At 42.9% G+C, this 16,250-nt stretch overlaps 1 pseudogene; it reads right to left on the bottom strand.

The window, feature by feature from the left end:
- Positions 1-10,815: 10,815 nt before the first annotated feature.
- Positions 10,816-11,273, bottom strand: LOC125397581 (large ribosomal subunit protein uL15 pseudogene; annotated as a pseudogene).
- Between the last annotated feature and the right edge of the window lie 4,977 nt (positions 11,274-16,250).

The raw sequence follows: 16,250 nt of genomic DNA, 5'->3' as shown, positions 1-16,250 counted from the left end.
TAAACGGATGCAGTATGTTTAAATAGATTTAGGTGCTGAAAAAAAAAGAGAAGAAAATGGGTATAGACAGTCGTAAAAATAGTGTAAAAATAATAAAAGAGAATTTTTATTACTTTCTCTTCTTTTTTTTGAAGAGAAAGTAAAGAAATGTAGAAATTAATAAGTCATATAAAGATGGGAAATACACAGAGTGTCTGGATCCTGCATGGGACTTTGCTGACTTTGAATTTTTTGAATGAGGATGAGAAAATGGCAGCTGCTGAGAGAAATTGGATTATGAAAGGGCCTGTTGAATTAACCAACCTGTGTACCTTAGAGATGTCTTGGCTTCAGAATGGAAGTTGGGTAATGTGTTGCACTGGGGGAGAGGTTATGCCTTTGTTTCCATAGGAAACAAAAACGTTATGGTTTTCTTCAAAATTAATGAAGATCAAATTTGGTTTGGGGAGACATCCTGAATATCTTGGTTATAGACATGAAGAAAGAAACCAAGAAAGACTGCAGGACAGGTGTCATATATGCTGATTCCTCTGCTATGGGAACAGCTCAGAGACTGGATGAGACATGATAAATCTTATTGGCTAGAGAGTTCTCATTACTTACTATTACAAGCCACCCTTTCATATGACATGGGTAGAGATTTATATCACAGTTTGGTAATGCAGTCCAAACAGACTTGTAAAGTTGACAGGTATCTTTTCCTTGCTCAAACATAGAATGAAAAATCAATCTTTAACTGACTTGTACACACTACATATTCCAATACTTGCATTAGTGCAGAAATATCTGTTACCTTTAAAAGTTTATGTGTTTTTGGAAAAAAAGAACCAGACACCAATAAAGAGAAGTAGCCCAGGTGGTCCAGCCTCAAAATACCTCTGTTGTACTTTCTCATAATTCTGCATCCGGAACAACTCAAAATCTGCTAGTTGTGATGGTTCAGCCTTTTACAGTACTCCAGTTAGGACTTCAGATAAGCCCTTCACTTTCCCATTACACAGAGACTGGACAATAAATGACACAGCTAGTTCTCCCAGGATTTGACCATTATCCCAGTTTTCTCAGGGTCCCTTAATGATGTTGTCACCCCATACAGCAGGAAGCAGTCTAGAGAACACAATAATCACATTACCAAGAGTTGGGGTGGGTGGATTTTGGTCATTTGGTGAGTTTTGAGTTTTGAATGTTTGCCACTGTTTAGGGCAGTTGGTTACAAGTTGTTATTGGTCATGGTCAGTAAAAAAATCTGAACAAGGGAAATGAGATTCAGAAATATCTTTCTGAAGAGAAAAAGGAGGGATATAGTGTAGAAATGATGGGATAAAAGTGTGAATTGTTGAATCTATTTTTGCACTAAAAACAATTACTAGTCTCAAATATTCTACATTGATATAGATTTTTGTATATTGATACAAATTTAAGGTTATCTTCATTATACTGTATAAATAACACACACACACACACATTTCTATTCTTGTTTAAGGTATTGTACCTATGCAGCTCACTTAAAAAGTGTAATGCAAAATTCTTTGCAAAGTCTTTGAAAGTTGTTTAGGATAATTAAGAAAGACAGGTTAGTAGTTAGTCATCTATAACAATCAAACTTGTAGTCATGCTTTGTATGCTTTTAAGGTCATACAAAAATATATTTTAGATAGATAGATGGTCTTAAAACATTTCAAATACCTACAGAATATGATATTTAAAATGTTTTAATAATATTTGACTTTTCATGACAGTGAGATAGCAGCTGACAGCACCAATTTACTTCAAAAAAAGATGTTGAGTATCAAAGAACCTCTACATGTGGTTTGCTTTCAATGTGACAAAGCTAGTCATTTGGGTAAGAAACTTCCCTTGCCTCAGCTGCTCACAGTATGCTATCCAAAATGGACAAGCTGGACACAAAAGAAAGCAACTGCCAAATTTTTCCAAGACAAAGTAGGACAGTACTTCAAAAAATGTCTATCAGATATTCTAGGCCTATAGACCAAAGATGGATGCCCCAACCTTGCAAAGGAATCTTAGGTAACTGCCCAGGTAGTCAGCTGTCTCTATCATTTCTATAGTTTTAGAAGTTGTTTGCTTTACACTTCCTATTTACTCAGGTAATATTATTCCTTCTCGGATCACTGATGGAGTTGAAGATGAGATATATAGTTTTTCTTGTTACCAAATTCAGAAAAAAACTTATGTGAAAAATGTAAAGTTGCCAGGCAGGTGTACACCTTTAATCCTACTGCTTGGGAGGGAGGGAGAGGTAGGCTGACCTCTGTGAGTTCGAGGCCAGCCTGGTCTGCTGGGTAAGTTCTAGTACAGCCTATTATACAGAGAAATCTTGTCTCAAAAAACCAAAACCAAACAAAAAGATGTAAACTTTATAAGGTTGAGAAACATAAAAGTTTATTTGTTGATCTAAGAAGATGTTCTTAGGTCTAAAAAGATACTTTTAGAATGGTAATACAAGGTATAATATAAAGTGGTTTTGGTATAAAATTTTGGACTCACTAAAATAGGATAGTACAGTACTTTCTCTGAATTTGTCAAATACAAATGGACTGGATACAATAAATGCAATAGTTATATAACTTTTCTTATTATACATAGTTTTACTATGTTAGAGTTAAAATGTTTCCTTTTTATTTAGACAAAATGTGGGAATGTTGTGGGATATTTGTTTACACTGAAGATGTGTCATTGCCAAGGTACCTTCTGATTAGTTTAATAAAGAACTGAGTGGCCAATAACTAGGAAGGAAGAGGTTAAGTGGGACTTCCAGGGACAGAGAGCACTCTAGGAAGAAGAAAGGTGGAGATCCTAGGAGATGCGAAAGCAAGTAGATTGTGCAGGAGGAGTGGTAACAGCCACAAGTCACGTGGCAGAACATAAAGTAATATAAATGGATTAATTTAAGTTATACAAGCTACTTAGGAACAAGCCTAAACTGTAGGCCAACCTTTCATAATTAATAAGAAGTCTCTATGTCTTTATTTGGGAGCTGACAAGATAGAAAAAGACTCATCAAACTCTCGCCTTGGATCTTTGTTGCAGGATCTTTCCTGGTCCCACTAGCCTGGGCAGTACTCTGCTTTATTTTTTCAGTGATGGTGGTGGCCATGTGCTTTCTCTTGAATGGCACTCAGCCATCTCCTCAGGACCTTTCCTAACTCTTTTGTGGCCTCTTTCTTCAAACTGTTATTGGAGACATTTGCTTTGGACACCAGTAGAATCTGTTTTCCTTCCCAAGTAACTCCTTAATAAAAATAAAAATCCCCTTTAAGGATTTGTATGTGTAATGTGAAAACAACGTCGCAGCTGGGCTCTGGGACTGTAGGATCTTCACACGGTAGCAAGCCTGTTGGTAGGAGCAGGCTTCTCAGCTTGGAATGTAGAGTTCCAACCTTTGCCCCCTTGTTGATTTGGCTACTTGGACCTTAGCTCTGCCTCAAATACAGACCTTTATGGGAAGAAGTGGATTGTACCCAGTGTTGGTCAGTGCTGACAAACTGAGATGGTATTTGTTATGATACAATTTGGGGTGCAGCAGCAGGACCCCCACACAGGAATAGTCATTGCAATATGCATTCCTGGTGTGTACCCATGACTTAATCAGTACCTCTGAGGTCATCTGTAGAATTTCTGCACAAAGCAATTGAGTAACAGCAATCTGCTTGGCAAAGAGACGAGTTCTACCATGAAATAAGGCTTTTAAAACATCACTGTTTTCACTCAGACCATGTGTAACTGAAAAAAAACACTAAAGCCAATAGATTAGGTGGATGAGTGGATAAGCGATTGTCTCTCAATATTCACATAGGATTTGTTCTCCAAATCTCCTTGGGTACTAAAATCTCTCATATAAAATGATGTAGTGTTTGCATAAAACTGACACTCAACCTCCCATGTACTTTAAATTATCACTTGATTACTTGTGCCCAATGAAAAATGGGCACAATATCAATAGGTGTTAGACTGCATTGCTTAGGAAATGTCAGGACAAACAGACCAGTATGTAATTCGTTCAGGAGCAGGTCTTACGGACTTTATGTAGCATTATCTGAGAATGTTGTTGATCTGCTCTTGATTGAATTTGCAGATGTGGAAGCCATGGATGGGAAGACTTGTGTGATAGACTGACACCAGATACCTACTTGTCGGGAAAAATGAGAGACTAGTCCGAGTTCAGAGATGGAGTAGCATGTGTGAGTCTCACATACTATGCCGAGTAAGAAAAGACAGACACAAAACTATACATTGTTCAATTATGTTCATAATCAATTTAAGCCCCTCACGGCTAGAGTGACCAGGCCCCACCCCCAGACTACTCTAATTGTCTAACGGCCATTTCCAGCCCCTCAAGACACTGTGGTCAAGTCTGCCAACAGGGAAAAAATCCTCAAGATCAGGTTACAGAATCCCACCAATCCCTGAGCTTGTCCCAAAATCAGGGCATAAAATCCCACCAATCCAAGGCCAGCCTGGAAATCCCCTTCCCCAGAAGTTCTAGTAAACCCGACCTCCTGCTCAGCTCTGTGCTGCTTCTCTTTTGAGCAGAGGCAGCCACCATCTTGTGACTTTCCCAACAAACCTCTTGCATGAGGCTCTATTTCTAAAAGAATTTACCACCTTCCAATAGTGACACTGGTTAATATCAAGGTTATTTCACTTAGACCTTTAAGGACCAAATTATGGCACGTAGTGATCTGAGCTAACATCTACTGAATAGTGACTGTGAGCACTAGGCAGCCTTTTTCTCTTCAGACCCCCCACCCCAGCTCAGTGGATAACCAACAACGGAGAAGCCGAGGCTCGCCGAGATTAAGGAATTGTCAGAATGTTCATAGCTGCATGAGTACCAACACTAGACCTGAGTTTTGGTTCAATTCAAAAGATGTGGACATCAGCTGTGGCTTTCCAGCAGAATCATGTGGGAGCTTACAGAACCCTTGATGCCTAGGCTGTGTCTCAGAACAACTAAACCAGAATCTCTTAAGGGTCTGATGGAAGAACCAGATTTTCTGATTCTTAAAGTTCCTTGGTGAATCAAATGTATATCTAAGGTTGAGAACCATGATGCAAATTCTAGGCCATTAGCCATGACTTTATAATGAAGGACAGGGAGCACTGCATCCTGGGAGCACCCTAGAGTAGACTGTGATTGGATATTGTCTTGCAAGTTAGAGTGTGACATTCTAGAGTGTATTTGGGGGCCCTTTCCTTCTCTTCGTGTTTGCTAAATTCCTACTGTGTGCCAGACTCTGGTGGTATAAAGGGAGCAAATTCTGGCCACGCTTCCAGTAAGCATGGTGTCTCATGTAGGGCATGGGACTAAGGGGGAAACTGAAAAACTGATATGTTCCCTGAAAGGGGAAGGAAGTTCAGGGTGGCAAAGAACACACAGTGAAACCAGCAAAGGCTACTGAAACAGGTGGCATCTGAGTGAATAAATGGGAAGGAGAGCATGCTGGCCCAGGGACAGAGGACCACAGGGCAAAGAGGCAGTAGGAGCATGAGTGGCAGCTGCCAGCACCTTAAACAATGTTTGAAGCAGAGAGCGGAGGGCGATGAGACCAAAGGCGGGTAGATGATGGGTGACTCTGACAGCCGACTAGGAGGCTATCTTATCCTGTAAGAGGAATTGAGTGTCTTGAAGTCTTAAACAGAAAGTGATATGACTGAGGGTGCTGATGGGGAAGAGAAATTCAGGGGAAAATTTTTAAAAAGGTAAAAAATACACAAGCAGTGTTCTACCCTATATTCTGCTGGAACCTAGCATCCTATCCCAAAGCATGTGGATAAAGGAACATAGCTCTTAACCTAACAGCTTATTGGACAGACCAATAAAAACTGACTTGAGTCTGGCTGGTAATAGCAAATTCTGTTCTTCCTTGGCCAAGCAAGATAAAGGTTTGATACTCAAAATGTACTGATAAGATGTAGTGAGTCTCTCATTAGATGCTGAAAAAGCTTTCAACAAAATATAAAATCCCTTCATGATAAGGTCTTGAAGAAAGCAGAGCTACAAGGAACATACCTAAACATAATAAAGGCAATATACAGCAAGCCAAAAGCCAACATCAAACTAAATGGAGAGAAATCCCAGCGATCTCACTAAAATCAGAAAAATGACAAGGTTGTCCACTCTCTCCATATCTATTCAATATAGTTCTTGAGGTCCTAGATAGAGCAATAATACACCAAAAGGAGATCAAGGGGATACAAATTGGAAAAGAAGAAGTCAAACTCTCACTGTTTGCTCATGATATAATAGTTTACATAAGTGACCCCAAAAATTCTAACAAGGAACTTCTGCAACTCATAAACACTTTCAGTAATGTAGCAGGATACAAGATTCACTAAAAGAAATCAGTATTTCTTTTATGAACAGATGATAAATGGGCTGAAAAAGAAATCAGAGAAGCATCATCCTTCACAAAGGCCACAAATAGCATAAAATATCTTGGAATAACTCTAACCAAACAACTGGAAGACTTGTATAACAAGAACTTTAAATCTTTGAAGAAAGAAATGGAAGAAGACATGAGGAAATGAAAATATCTCCCATGTTCTTGGGTAGGTAGAATTAACATAGTAAAAATGGCAATCTTACCAAAAGCATTCCCATCAAAATCCCGCAAAATTCTTCATAGATCTCCAAAGAATGGTAATCAGCTTCATATGGAAAAGCGAAAAACGCAGGATAGCCAAAACAATCCTATACAATAAAAGAATTTCTGGAGGCATCACAATCCCTGACTTCAAACTCTACTACAAAGATACAGTACTGAAAACAGCCTGGTATTGGTATAAAAACAGACAAGAGAAACAAATTGAAGACCCGGATATTAATTCACACACCTTAGAACACTTAATTTTTGACAAAGAAGCAAAAAATATCAAATGTAAAAAAGAAAGCATATTTAACAAATGGTGCTGGCATAACTGGATATCAACAGGTAGAAAACTGAAAATAGATCCATATCTATCACCATGCACAAAACTCATAAAACCAGCCAAACTGAACCTCATAGAAGAGAAAGTGGGAAATACACTTGAACACATTGGCACAGAAGACCACTTCCTAAATATAACCACAGTAGCACATATATTGAGAGGAACAATTAATAAATGGGACCTCCCGAAACTGAAAAGCTTCTGTAAATCAAAGGACATGGTCAACAAGTCAAAACGACAGCCTACAAAATGGAAAAAGATCTTCACCAACCCCACATCAGACAGAGGTCTGATCTCCAAAATATACATAGAACTCAAGAAATTGGTCACCAAAAGAACAAATCATCCAATTAAAAAAAATGGAGTACTGACCTAAACATAGAACTCTCAACAGATGAATCTAAAATGGCTGAAAGACACTTAAGAAAATGTTCAACATCCTTAGTCATTAGAGAGATGCAAATCAAAACAACTCTGAGATTCCATCTTACACCTGTAAGATCACAAACACCGATGACAACTTATGCTGGAGAGGATGTAGGGTAAAGGGAACACTTCTGCATTGCTGGTGAGAGTGCAAGCTGGTGTGACTTCTTCGGATATCAGTGTGGCGATTTCTCAAAATATTAGGAAACAACCTTCCTCAAGACCAGCAACATCACTTTTGGGTATATATCCAAAGAATGCTCAATCATGTCACAAGGACATGTGCTCAACTATGTTCATAGCAGCTTTGTTTGTCATAGCCGGAAGCTGAAACAACCTAAATGCTCCTTGACTGAAGAATGGATAAGGAAAATGTGGTACATTTACACAATGGAGTACTACACAACAGAAAAAAATAACTACATCTTAAATTTTACAGGCAAATGGATAGAGCTAGAAAACATCATTTTGAATGAGGTCACCCCGACACAGAAAGATAATTATCACATGTACTCATTTCGCAAGTGGTTTTTAAACATAAAGCAAAGAAAACCAGCCCACAAATCACAATCCCAGAGAACCCAGACAACAATGAGGACCCTAAGAGAGACATACATGGATCTAATCTACATGAGGAGTAGAAAAAGACAAGATCTCCTGAGTAAATTGAGACCATGGGGACCTTAGGAGAGGGTTGAAGGGGAGAGGAGAGATAGGGAGGGGAACAGAGAAAAATGTAGAGCTCAATAAAAATCAGAAAAACAAACAAACAAACAAAAAACCACGATGTAGTGGTTCTCATGAGGTGGGACCTTGTAGGGGGTTCAAGTTATGAGGTTGAAGAATCTTTGCAGGACACTTGTCCAAACCATAGCCATCACAACACCCCTGAAACTTCAGGGGTGCAAACTTTTGTGTGTTTCTTGGAGGGGGTCTGTAGTTTTCAGTCTGTTCTCAAAGACACTTAGAATCCAAAGACTAAGAATTAAATCCAAATATTCTAGGTAGCATGGTCTATTTTTTATGCTGATCTGATCCTCAGTGGGCTAAAGACTCAAATGGATTTACATATTATTAAATGAGACAGTTATGGGCTACCTGACCCCTCAGAGTCCGTGTGTGTGCGTGTACGCACACACACACACAGAGAAAAAGAGAGAGAGAGAGAGAGAGAGAGAGAGAGAGAGAGAGAGAGAGAGAGAGAGAGGGAGAGAGGGAGAGAGAGAGAGAGAACCTTGTACAGACTCATCCCTGATGAGGAAGCACACACAGGGCATTCTCTAGGACTACAGCTATAACTCTGAGGAAGACAAGTTGACCCAATCAAAGGCACCAGCACTGCCCTGGGGCATTCTAATAACAGCACCAGCTGCTGGGGTGACTGGCATGGCTGTGAGGGAGCAGAAGGCTTCGATCTTTGCTAGTTCTGAGGCCAGGTGGCCAGTTGAGAAGAGGCCAAGTTATCTGCCTCCGCCGGCGTTTGCTGCTGCAGCTCCACATAGAAACAAGCAAACACTCGCTGCCCACCTTGCCATGATTTGTGTTGACAGTTGCTTCATAAAGCAGGTGGTCAGAAAAGGTTCTCCCAGCAGGAGAAGGCTGTGTCTGCTACTTCATGACCTGCTCTTCTGCATTAATGATCTTCGCCCAGTGCTATTGCTGCCCCTCCCGAAGAAGCCACATTAGAGAAGTTAATTCGTTGATGGGAGAGTATGATAGGTTTGGAGCAGTGTCCCAGATGGGGGAGTGTACACATTCTGAACGTGACCTCTGATTATTAAGAGATTATTGCCATAGTTAGCTTTATGTTTGTGTGATGGACTAATTGAGATAGTTAGCTCAGAAAGAGAAGACATAAACTCAGTTCTTAGTTTTAAATTTCCAACCCAAGATTGGGTGGACCCAGCTCTTTGGGCCTTGGGTGGGGATATTAAATGGTAAAGGTGGGGATGTGTGGAACAGAAAACTGCACACATTATTAGCCAGGAAACAAAGAAATACAGAAAGGAGGCGAAGAATCTCCCACAAGGCTACATCTCCTAAAGGTTCTGCCAGTCCTCAGTAGTGTCACACTGGGTACCAAGTACTTTGGGTACTAAAGAAAAGGCAGTGTATAAACAGGTGACATCACCAACGCTCATTAGTACTTACACTGAATTATACCCTCCTCCCCATTTCTTAGAGCATAGAGTCCTGGCATCTACCCACAAGGTTTACAAGAAAGGTCTTAGGCATTCCTCTTCATCTGTAGAAATCTCCAGAGAAACAGAATGAACAGGATGGAGGTATGTAGAAAGACATTCCTAAGAAGCGTTGACTCACAGACTTAGGGATGCTGAGGGGCACTGCAGTTTGCTGCCCGTGAATGGGGAGTCCAGGATGTGTAGTTTTAGCTCAAACCTGGAGGCTTGAGAATATGAGGGAGCCCATGGTAAACAGCCAGACTTGAAGGCCTGTGAGTAGGGGAGCTAACGTGTTACGTTCCGATCTGAGTTTCTAGGAACAAGAACTGGGTTTTGCACCTCCAGAAGTGGAAGGTGGATGCTCCTGCTGCAGCAGCAAGTGTCCTTGCTCTGTTCTTCTGTTGTATTCAGTGATACCATGAGGCACTCCCCTTCCCTTCTGACACACTCGGGGATGCACCCGATGCTTTCCCAACTGTGTGGGCATCATGTAGCCCAGTGAAATGGACATAAAACTAACTCTCTTCCTTTAGTCAGGAATCTCTCCCTTTTCTCATTACATACTCAATTTCTACAAGATGACACTGAGCTAAAATCTCCACTAGAAAATAAAAAAAATTAAAATAAAGCAAGAAGACAGGACCAACCCAAGAACTGCCCAGGAAGCCTATCGAAGAAACCCAAATAAATGGTGCCAGAGAACCCAGGTCTCTAGCTCCAAGTGTTGATGTGATGGGAGAATGGAGAGACATCTCCATCCCCCTGCGGTGGGACAGGTCACCCTAGAAAGCACTACAATAGTCCTCCTGGGCTCCGTGCCCCAGTGAGCACTCTTGCTCTGTGCATGTAAAGTTTCAGTCAGTGCAAAATTGGCAGAAATGTGGGGCCACACATGCGTGTCACAGTGTTGCTGCTCACCGGGTTAAGGTGACCGTTTTGTCCCTGGAAATTAACAGATTGCTCTGATTCCAAATAAGAAGTCTGGTTTAGAACACAGAAAAGGGAACTTGGAGAGAGAACAGGTGATATGGAAAGTTGAGGATCACCTAACCGAATCCATTAAAAAATGGAGACTCTGCTGTGGCCACTAAAAGTGGGTCGGTATCTCTACCTGCTCTTTTTGATGATTTGTTTCACACAGTTTTATGAATGGATTTGCAACTCTATGCCTGGACTAAATACCTGGACTTTTGGGGACGACACATTTTTTTTTTTTTGGAAAACGTTAGCATTTAATTGGCCTCTAGAGTGGCTTCAAGCCACCAGAACACAGGCACCTCCAACACCCTTTATCTCCTCTTCAGCTCTTTTGCTGAAAAATTTGGCTTTCACGATGACAGGCTGCTGAGGGAGCTTTCCCTTGCCCAGAACTTTGCAGTAGCCCGATCGCACGACGTTAATGATGGGAGCAACTCCAGTCTTGTTCTTGGCTGCGTTAATCCGGGTCTGCTCACCGACCCGCGTCCACAGTTTATCCAGGTTGACAGTTGGGCAGAAGCTCTGGTTCCTCTTTAAGTGGTAATGCCTCATACCAACTTTCCCGAAGTAACCTGGATGGTATTTGTCGAAGTTGATCCTATGATGATGCATGCCTCCAGCGTTCCCGCGTCCTCCTGGATGCTTGCGATGTTTACCGTGGCTCACGTGGCCCCGGAGTTTCCGGGTCTTCCTCAGTCTGGATGGCATGGCGGTGGCAGAAAGGAAAGAGGGAGGAACCCGCGAAGTATCACGAGGTAGCAAGTGTGGGGGCTGGAGACGACACATTTGAAGTGACATTCAGTTATTAGTTTGACCCAATATCAGGGTAGAGTCTGCCTTAGAAATAAGCACGCATCCCTTGGTCCCCTTCATCAAACCCTCGCCCTTGGGTTCCAAACATCGCCCACATCCCTTTCCAGCATCACCCCCTCCACACACAGCTGTGAGCCCTCGGCCTGCTGTGTGCAGACACTTCATCTCAGCTTCCCGCATGCCCATTCCCTCTTGCTCATGGGCAAACTCTAAATCGCTCTTCCAAACACAGCGAATATCCCTCCTCAGAGCTTGGCTCTCCCAGCCACCTGCTCTTTCTTCTTCACCTGCAACATGAAATTTCGTTGAACTGGTTTCTGCTTCTTTCTTGTTCCTCAAACTCCTTGAACTACTGAAGCATGTTTTTCCTATCTTCACATCCCGGCATGTATCACAGGGCTAGACCCACAGTAGGTGCGCAATAAACATCTTAAAACAAGCACATGTCTTGATGAGACCTCTGATAGTTCTAAAATTGAATTTTCTATGACATAGAAATATAGTTAAAAAACAAGGTCACTATTCCGAGAGACCGTCAAGTAGCCTATTGTAATAAAAGGCCTAGACTGTGTTACGATTTTCAAGGAGCTAGTTCATAGATGTTTAGCATTACTCAAGCAACTCTGGCAATTTCCTGTGAGATCTGCGACCTTCCCACACAATTCAGGAGAGAGGAATGAAGGTCGGTGGTTGTTATCAACCTTTCGTGCTGATCTGACAGAAAGACTGACAGGAGCTGCTTAAGGGAGGAAAAGGTTGTTTGAGCTCTTGGTTTCAGAGGGATTTTAGGCTGTCCTGGCAGAGAAGGCAGGTGGAACGGCTCCGGTGGTGGAGCGTGAGGCAGCAGCTTGCTCACATGGAAGCAAACTGGACGCAGAGAAATCAGTCTTCCCTCCTGGTGGGTAAGACCTCGAAAGACCTGATATAGTCTTCTAAAGAGCAGGCAAGCATCGAACTGAGCACTCGAAACACCAGCCTGTGAGGATGCTTCTGATTTGAACTGTAGCTGTGATCACTAACTACTGCCAATGTTGGGCACTCAGAGGCTGGGATGGGGCTGATGAAGGTGGAAGAGCGGGAGATGGTGAGCCGCAGATGACGCTGATCCGCGGAGGACGGTGAGTCCCAGAGGACGCTGAGCCGCGGAGGACGGTGAGTCCCAGAGGACGCTGAGCCGCGGAGGACGGTGGTGAGCCACGGAGGACGGTGAGTTCCAGAGGACGGTGAGCCGCGGAGGACGGTGAGCCGCGGAGGGCGGTGAGTCCCAGAGGACGGTGAGCCTCGGAGGACGGTGGTGAGCCACGGAGGACGGTGAGTTCCAGAGGACGGTGAGCCGCGGAGGACGGTGAGCCGCGGAGGGCGGTGAGCCGCGGAGGACGGTGAGTCCCAGAGGACGGTGAGCCGCGGAGGACGGTGAGCCGCGGAGGACGGTGGTGAGCCACGGAGGACAGTGAGCCGCAGAGGACGGTGGTGAGCCACGGAGGACGGTGAGCCATAGGTGACAACGGTGAGCTGCTGGTGACGGTGAGCCACGTAGTTGAAAGGAAAAGGAGTAAAGAAGCCTTGTGTGCTGTTGCTACCATGCCAGTCAGCAAACACCCTGTGTTCTTGGCCTTCCCATCCTCCTTTAGCCTTTCTCTGCTTGTCTCTTTTCAGTTTGCCCGTTAGAAGAATGTGGTTTCTCATGACTATTTCTGTGGGTGGGAACACTGTTGGTCTTGAGGAACTAATGGCAGGTGCTGCTTGTGATGAAACTTGATCCCATAGCTTACAGCTCTAGAAAAATCAGAGGAATCAAGAATACCAAATTTTCACTCTTACAAGTCACTCTTTCCAAAAATAAATGTTAGCTAATATGAGTTCTGCAGACCTGAATTCTCCTGGGAACCTTTGAGTGGGCTTTGTCAGCTGATCTGCAGATCTGGTGGCCCTACCAGATACATTCCCCCACTGGTGGCTGTATCAAATACTCCATTTGGTGGCCATTTAAGATATCCCCCACCTGGTGGTCATACCAGATACCTCCTACTCAGTGGCTATATCAGATAACCCCCACTTGGTAGCTGGAGATAGGATTTCCTCTCTTGCTCACGGGTGAAGTAGAGGCAATTCCAGGGCTGGCTCAGTGGGTCCACTGTGTCAGGGATCTAAGTGTCCCTAATCTTGCTGCTCTGCCGTCATTGGATGTCCCTCTTTCGTGTCGTTCTCTGTGGCGGATACCATATTCCAGGTGAGGGGGTATGGAAGGGCAAGTGGTATTTTGTCTCTTCCCTTTTATTTAACGTCTAACAGTTGCATATACCACTGCTGATCACCTCAGGTTGACCAGAACCTAACCATATGACTACACACTGTTTAACAAGCAGACATTTGGCCTGGGGAGATGGCTCAGTGAGTAAAGCAATTGCCTTCTAAACATGAGGACCTGAGTTCAAATCACTGAGTGCACATAAAAAGCCAGATGTAGTGACAGGTGTTGTAAGCCCAATGGTTGGGGTAGCGTAGAGAAAAAAAGATCCTAGGGGCTCCCCAGCCAGGTAGCCTAGCCTCATCAACAAGCCCCAAGCTCTGGAAGAGACCTTGTTTCAGACAGACACCAAGGTGGATGGCCCCTGAGGAAACATGCCGATGTGAACACTTGCTCCTTTCTTCTGAGAGGGATTTTAGAACTATGGAAGAGAGAGAGAGAGAGAGAGAGAGAGAGAGAGAGAGAGAGAGAGAGAGAGAGAGAGAGAGAGGTGACCCTCAGGGGACAGTTGTCAGTTCTTGTCACATTGTCAATTCATGATGTTTCTTCAATTTGGGCATTAATGACAGTTACATTAATATTCTCTCTCTTCCCCCCCCTTCCTCTTTCCTCTCTTCCTCTTCCCCTCTCTGAGAAACATCTATGCTGACATTTGTGAATATTCATGAGCTCTTTCGTAGTTCCTATAGGTTTCTTATCTTCCCTTTAAGAGTACCATCATTAGAATACTCTAATCCAACAGTCCACTGGGATTTTATATTCAAATATAAGCAGAGTTAAAGATCTAAGCAACATGATCATTGCACTTAGCCCTGTACTCTAAAGATGACTCGGAGACATTGTCCTCTCTGTGCTAAGGGAGCCTAGAGAACAGCCATTGATTTAGGTTTGTCTTGTTAATAGCTCCAGTAGCAGGCCACTGTCATGCGCTCCGCCCCCTCCTCACTCACCTTGTGCTCCTAAATTCTTCCATATAATTTTATGTTTATTCCCTGGTCTTTTCCTCCACTCTCCCAGTCTGTATGTTTATGCTTTTTTTCACTCTTTCCCCTAGAAATTTATTATTCAATAGAGGCAGGCTGATCGACTCTGCCCGTCTGTAACCCCCACATCAGCTCACAACTGTCTCTAATTTCTACCATTTGAGGCTCCTATGAATAGGATCATTTCTTCTGCGGTTTCTGCCTCTGGGGAGAGTATCATCTGAGCAGCCATTAACACACCAGGTGGATTACATTTTCAAATTAGCTACACAGAGCCAAATTTAAGGAAACAACAGATAGAGGTGTGTCCTGATGAGAAACTGGGGGGAGGGTTTCTCTGGAGAGAAATGCCCAAAGCATGCATACCTAAGGCTGTCGGGGCCTGTGGGAGGAGGGCCTGTGGAAGCAACCCCACACAGGCTCTATCAGTGCCTCACAATCCTCTGGTTCATTAATGTGGCCAACTATTATTTGCCCCCAAATGTACATCTGTGGCTTTAAGTTCCAGCACATTTCCTGGAGTTTCCAAGCATGCCATTGGGAATTCTAGGGAAGACCCCAGTCAGAAAACACCTAATGGCTGGGGAAGGTGTAACATGGAGTCCTGTTACAGTTTACATGGAGTCACTGTTTACAGTGAGTAAAGCAATTGCCTTCTAAACATGAGGACCTGAGTTCAAATCACTGAGTGCACATAAAAAGCCAGATGTTTTCTGTTTGTGTTTTCTGCCCTGCCCAGTCCCCCCAGCTGTTTAGCTCCAACGAAAAATTACACAGAAAACTTACACAGAAAACTCTATATGTTATAAAGCTGATTGGTCCATTAGGTCAGGCTTCTTACTGGCTAACTCTCACATCCTGATTAACCCATTTTTCTGATCTATGTTAGCCATGTGGCTCAGTACCTTTTTCAGCGGGGCAGATCACATCCTGCTGCTTCGGTGATTTGGGCAGGAGAGGGAGGAATCAACTTCCTCCTCCTCAAAATTCTCCAGCTCTCCTTGCATCATTTCCACTTCCTGTCTGGTTTTCCCACCTATACCTTCTGCCTGGCCAATCAGCGTTTATTTAAAACATGATTGACAGAATACAGACAATTCTCCCACACCACTTCCCCCTCTTTTTTTTAAAAAAAAACAAACAAAGTAAAATATCCATAGTCCATTTTTTGGGAATGTGGGCATAGTATTCCAGGCTACTTCCAGCTGGTTGGGGGCACTGATAATCTTATGGGGACCTAAAGAAAATTTAGAGTTATGATCAAGTCCTGACTGAAGTATCCTGTGAGTCTTGATCATCTCAGGCAGCAGTCTTGAACTTGTTCTGGATGAAGAACTCAGACATCTGGGCCATCTATTCCTGCCAGAGATTTCTCAGGTGGTCTCCCTTGATCAAAGCTGATTTGTCTTAACTCTGAATAAATCCAGAGCCTTTCGTTTTCTGTGGAAACAAAAGCAAAATCTCTTCTCCAAAGTAACATACCTTTTGACTTCAATTTTGAAATTAAGGTATTTTCAAAATACCTGTCTTGGATTAATTCTGCAGCATTTATAAGCAAATATCTTTTAGCAGCTGTTGTTCATTCCTCAGCATTCAAACAATTTAAAGAGAGCATAATAGAATACAGTATCACGATTCTCAGTGTATTTTCCATCTTTATGTGGC

The sequence above is a fragment of the Myodes glareolus genome, chromosome 12, assembly GCF_982192425.1.
Source record: "Myodes glareolus chromosome 12, mMyoGla1.1, whole genome shotgun sequence".
Classification (NCBI taxonomy): Eukaryota; Metazoa; Chordata; class Mammalia; order Rodentia; family Cricetidae; genus Myodes; species Myodes glareolus.
The sequence above is the reverse complement of the archived record's forward strand: the minus strand, read 5'-3'. Positions and strand labels throughout refer to the sequence as shown.